Source organism: Tupaia chinensis, unplaced genomic scaffold (genome assembly GCF_000334495.1).
Source record: "Tupaia chinensis unplaced genomic scaffold, TupChi_1.0 Scaffold138517_1, whole genome shotgun sequence".
NCBI lineage: Eukaryota > Metazoa > Chordata > Mammalia > Scandentia > Tupaiidae > Tupaia > Tupaia belangeri.
Genome location: NW_006198412.1, coordinates 1,144,931 through 1,151,469, shown reverse-complemented (window position 1 = coordinate 1,151,469; position 6,539 = coordinate 1,144,931).

The window sequence follows — 6,539 nt, the reverse complement described above, 5'->3', positions numbered from 1 at the left end:
GTTCAGCAGAGGAAACAGCCTAGCACCGCCCGAGTCCCGAGGTGGTGGTGTACCTGCTGCATCTTTGGAACAAGAGGGGGCTAGCTGTGCTGAGGAAGTTGAATGAGGAGAGACAGAGACACACGGGGACAGGTGCAGCGGGGCCTTTGGATTCAGTTGCTACCAAAGTGCCATACACTGAGTGACTTCGAGAACAGAAATGCACTGGGCTCTGGCAGCCAGAAGTCCTTATTCGGAGTCCCTGAATCTCCCAACATGTTTCTTCTCCTAACTACTGTGAAGGAAGGTGCAATTTGGGGACTGTTCCTTTGATCACCCTCACACCCACGGGTTGCCAGGTTCTGTGAGCTGGGTTTCCAGGGGCTTTCCCCACCTGCCACCTACCTTTTCGTCTACAGGCACCGGCTACCAGGCCTGGGAGAGGTCTCATCTGATCTGGGCTTATCTGCTGCATACCTGGTGGGTCAATGCGCATCTCACAGCGTGAACACCAGGGAACATTTCTGCCCTGGCTGGTTTTCTTATCTCTGCCCTCCCTTATTCTACAGCCCCTTTCTGCCTTCGCATTCATCCTAGCTCTGTACTAGGCATCATTAATTTATTATTTCACAGAATAACCCTTTCCTCTGTAAGATAGGAGCAATTATGATCTGATCGGAAGTGGCCATATAACTCCTGTGATTTCCTCCAGACACTTGGTGGTGGGAGGGATGGACCGCTGGTCGTGGGGACTGCCCTAAAGGAGGTTAAGCCCCCTGATCTCATGCACAACTGTTTTCTGCCCCATCCCTCCCCCACAGTAATTCTACTACAACTGGGTAAGCGTGTAGCTTTGCCAATTAATTACAAGAATCATTGCTGAGCAAGTTCTCCCCCTCCCTCCTCATAAAGTTGGCTTATGAATCTGCCAGATCTTTAAGTCAATTGACCTATTTTTTTTTTAATTGAAAAAATGTAGGGGCAGAGACATAATTTTAACTCTAGTCCTTCATTCGAACCTTCAATCTGCAGGTCCGGATCCTTGCGGTCAATAGAGCAGCTCTCTCCCTTATGTTCTCTTGTACACCCATGACACATATCTCCCCGATGTGGCTCCGCCATGCCCCACAACGCAGTGCCAAAAGACCCTCTCTAGGTTAAGATAATTGTGCTAAAACTCATGCACTCCCACCCATCTTTTTTTTTTTTTTTAACTTTAAGTTACTTAAGAACCCACCCTATTTGAAGCCACAGTTGAGCTTTCATCAGCCACCTGGTAGCTCCAAAACATAGTTTGAGTATGGGACTGGTGCTTCCGCAAATCACTGAGTCTGCTCACCTTGACTGGGCATGAGCATTCCAGCTGCACGGAATTTCTGGAAGATGATGGAGAAACAGATGACAGTACCTCCTCCATAGTTGAGACTCGTTAATCTGTTCATTGATTCATTCATTCAAGCCAGTGTCTCCTCCTTCATCATTCACTCCACACCTATTGCTGGGAATGTGGATGCAGAGAAGGACCAGGGCCGAGCCCCTCTGCCCCCAACACCCAAGTTGCTGGAATTTCCATGAGGAGAGGTTGGCTGCTTTATCCCACCTGCTGGGGTGTGGGGAGGGAGGGGGCACTAGCTGGGAGTTGGGAAGCCATGAGGAAGGCAGGACGCCCTGAGGTGGGAAGTGGGGAGAAGAATGGCATGGCCTGATTGGGGACATACAGAACTGAGCTTGAAGGAGCTTTTTTTGGCATTAAGCCAAGTGTTTTCACTTGCGTTTTAGGGAGTATATGTACTAAAAAACAAAAAGCATTTTACAATCTAAAATGAACATCCCTTTAAGAAGAGAGTATTATCTGCAGGGATGCAAAACATGCTAAAGTCACAATCCCTGCAGCGAGTGGGAGGGCCGGCCTCGTAGCGAGTGGGTAAGCCCTGTGGGTGGACAGCCAGATCCCACATGCCAGCTGTAGTTGAAATCCCAGTACCTGGGAGCTTGGAAATCACTCTGGGGATTGGTGTGTGCATGCTCCAAATCTTAAAGGAATGAAGAAGTAGAAAAGACTGTGGTGCTTTTTCTTCCTCTTTCCTGTGCACTCGAGTCTTGTGCAAACACAGATGCCTTCTGGCGATTAAAATTTTTTTCTTTTATTTATTTTTTAAGAAAAAAGAAATGTGTCAAGTTTTCTAAAGAAATTGTTCTTGGACCCATATAGCTTAATTCTTTTTTCCGGTGGGGCCCCTCCCTTTCCCTTCTCTTGCCACTGCATCCCTGACATCAAGTTTATTCCCGATGTCAAGCCATGCTTGAAGTGGTTGGAGGGACAAAGCAGAGTCCTTGGAAAGGCTGTCCTAAGGGGATGCCAGCATCACTCATCCATTTCAGGTAAATTTGGAGACACTCTTGTCTCAGACCTATAAGAAAACAAGAGGCTTTCCCTGCCCTCAGAGGGCTCGCATCCAAGTGGGGGGAGGCCGTCAACGAGCGAGTGAAGACTGTTTCAGGGAGTGAAAGAGGCTATGTACCAGCTGTGGTGGTACAGCAGTAACACCACACTCCACGGAGCTGGCACCACATGACGAGGTCCCAGGTTCGCGTCCCAAGGTCTCCCTGTGCGTACTGGTCGCACACATGTGTGCCCATGATCCTAACTGGCTGAACCTGGAGGTGCCTCCTCTTTTGCTTTCTCTTTCTCTCTGAAAAAACAAATAAACTTATTTTTTTTAAAGTGCTGTAGGGCCAGCTGGTGGCATAGTGGTTAAGGGGGCGGGACCTGACATGGACATTGGCATAGTTCAAATCCCAAACCTAGCAGCTTGAAAATCACACTGTGAACATGTGCATGTGTATGGAAAATCTCAAAAGCAGGGAGAGATGGAGAAGGAATTGCAGCATGACCCTACCCCATGGGGAGTGCTTTCTTGACTTCTCTTTCTCTGTGTCTCTCTCTGGTGATCACATGCATCCTCGTGCAAAAATAAATAAAAAAAAAAAGTGCTATGAAGAGGAAATAATGAGGCTTTTCTGGGTTAAATACAGCAGTACCCCTTTATCTGCGATTTCAGTTCCTGTGGTCAACTTTGGTCTGAAAAAAGGTGAATACAGTACGCTGAGAGTGATACTATATAACTTTAATTACAGTAGATTGTTATCATTGTTCTTGCCTGTTATTATATATTGTTGTTCATTTCCTATTGTGACTAATTTATAAATTCATCAGAGGAATGTATGTATAGGAAAAGTTGTAATATATGTAAGATTTGGCATGATCTACGATTTTAGGCATCCTCTAGGGGTCTTGAACATGTCACCTGAGGACAAGGGGGCTATTGTAATGTGCCCAATACTGAGAAGGCAACAAAGCCCAGACTCAGCACCATGCTTACCTGGCCCCCGAATTCCGGTTGCTGACTCTGCTACGCAGGCGCTCCTGAATAGCTAGTCCTCGTTTCACCAACGAGTGGGAATCAGACCTTGCCCTTGCATTGCATTTTATAGCTTCCACGCAATTTCCAGCATGTCACCTTATTTCACCTTGGGACGTTATTATTTCCAGCTTCTCCTCCGAGGCCTGCCACGAATGCAAAGGAAAATGGCAGGAGCAGATCCTCTAGCAACGGAGCCAATTAAGCTTCCTGCAAATGTAGAGCAGTTAAATCCCCATGATATGAAGGACCAAGAAAAGCCTTGAGTTGGCAACGTCTAGAGCAAAACCTTGTGGGCCGGAGTTTAAATAGGAAAGGTCTTTGTTTTCTCCTCTTGTGACTTACAGAAACTAGTTCTTAGTCTCTTCAGTGTCAAAAGGAATCACGAACGGGTAGCTCCTGCGTCCTTAGGTGTTGTGGGGATATTGCAGACGCACCCTATCCTGGTTTTTCCAGGGAACAACACTACTCTTCACATGCCTGGCTTAGCAGTGAGTGCTACCTCCACGACTGCTTACAAAGTACTTGGCACGCTTGACCTTGTTTGATGCTCATAGGAATCCCCTTAGAGTTCTCATACTCTTCATAATTTTCAGATGAAGAAACCAAGGATGAGAGTGACCCCAGATTGAGGGCAATTGACGTGACAAGTATTTATGGGGTTTACAGGTGTGCTGGGTCTTGAGACTCTCACACCGAGTCTCCACCTTGCTCCACCATGCTCCACCACCACTGAAAGGACACTCACTTCTGTGATAGCTTGGAGGGACATTTTTAAAGCTGTATTAAGTATGAGCTGGCCCTAGTGGTTAAGGGAGCTGAATCCTGGGGTAGGGAGTGTGTGGTGAGGGGTAACATTTTCTTAAAGAATAAGAGTATTTTTGTGAACAAATGGCCTTCTTTGCTGCCCAGCAATGTCCCTGCTTGTCATTTTTTCTTACTTTGCTTTTTTTCAGGTCCTTGGCTTGCTCAGCCCTTGTTTTCTCTTTTTGTTTTGAGGTGTCCAATCCAAAGTCAAGCTTATTACAAACAGATGTATGCAAATGCAGCAGGAGAGTTCAATGTACCACCCTTGTGAAGGGCAACCAAGCAATGAGTTGTTGACCCAGCCATGGTGACTAGTAGGTGGGGTACTGAATTGCAGTGCTGGAAGCCACTTGACTGACTACCGGTTCAAATCCCTAGTTGACCTGAAAACATACCAGTGCATGTGGGCAAGATCCTGACAAGCTAGAGGGCTGTGAAAAGGCTGTGAGACCCCTGTGCATGACAGGATTCTATAAAAGGTGACCTTTCCCCTCGCTGTTGTATTCACAGAGGCTCCATCTCATGAACAAAGTGAAATCAAACAGAAACAGAATTTTTAAAATATGCTTATAATTTTTGATCCCACTATTCTATTTATGGGACTGTATCCTAAAAAAAATTCAAGAATGTGCATAACTCAGGACCAGCAGATGGCATAATTGTTATGTCACTGGACTCCCTTGTAGTTGACCATGGTTCGAGTCCTGGACCCGGCAGCTTAAACTCACACTGGACACGTGTGTGTGTATGCAAGATCCCGAGAGGAGAATGGAGGGGAAGGGATTGTGGTGTGGCCATCCCCTCGGGGGGGTGATTTCTCACTTTCTGTCTCTCTGTTTTTCTCTTTTTCTGGCAAGCACACACAAGCTATAGCAAAAACTTCTCTTTAAAAAAAATTGAAAGCGGGAACCAGCAGTTAGCGTAATGGCTATGTCGCTGGATTCCCACGTTGTCGACCACGGTTCATGTCCCGGACCCGGTGGCTTAAAACTCATGCCGGGCACGTGTGCGTGCGTGCCCAAGATCCCAGGAGGAGACTGGAGGAGAAGGGATTGCGGCGTGACCATCCCCCCTGGGGGGGTGATTTCTCGCTTTCTGTCTCTATGTCTCTGTCTGTCTGTCTGGCGAGCGCACACGCCCTATAGCGAAAACCTCTCCAAAAAAAAAAAAAATTGAAAGCAATCGATGTAAGGAACAACTGAACATGGATGAAGTCAAATATTTTAAGTGCATGCAATAGAATAGTATACAGCCAACAAAATGACCAAAAAAACCTAATAGTATGATATAGACATACGGTTTATGTTACAGGGTTTGTGAAACAGCATGCGGATTGGGGCCAGGTGGTGACGCAGCAGTAATGCAAGTGGAACCACTTGGGAAAGGTCCTGGGTTTGTATCTTGAGATCTCCCTGTGCATGCTGGGTGCCCATGTAAGCCTGCCCGTGATCTAGGCCAGCTGAGACTGGAGCAGGTTGTGGTGTGAAGACCTTGTCTAACATGCTCTCTCTCTCTCTGAAGACATAAATTAATAAACTTGAACAAAACCCAAAAAACACAACAGCTCTTCTTTTCTAAAAAAATTAAAAGCATGCATATTATGATCACAATGTTGAAAAAAGTAATAATAAAGTAAGAATATACACCAATATTTTTTTTTTATAAAAATAGAGGGCAGGAGCACAACAGAGTGGCTGTCCATGAGTCTCTATGTACCCTCATTCCCTCTCCTGATACACCCTCAAGAACTCAGTCGTGGAGTCCCACCCTAATGACCTTAAATGACATCATAATTGGACCAACCTTTCACCCTCTTAATCTTTTTTTTTATCTTCTTCAGTTTTTTAATTTAAATTTATTTGTTTACGTTCATTCACTGTACATCATTACAACATACAAAATGGGATTTTCCATCCAGAGTACACTGTATATTGTCTCAATCAAGCACATCAACATACATGTTATTGTCAACAAGTAATTTTCCATTTCTTGTTTCCTGTATGTTTTGTTTATTCCCCCCCATCTTTGATTCCCTATCTCTTACCCTCTGCCGTCTCCCACTCTCCTCCCACACTGTCTCTGGTATCTATATTTACTTTCTACACTGTTTCCCACCTCCCCACATTTTATTGAATTACTAAAGACCTTAATTAATCTAAGTATTTTCATAGCAAACACAGCTAATATATACATTTCCATGAACACAAGTCTAACTTTAGGCATCCTATAAAGCAGCACCTAGCTGGGGCTATACATCTTACTGCGGTCATCGAATGGATTTTTCTTTTTCTTGAAACTTTTCTTTCTTTTGGTAATGATTTACATTCTTTC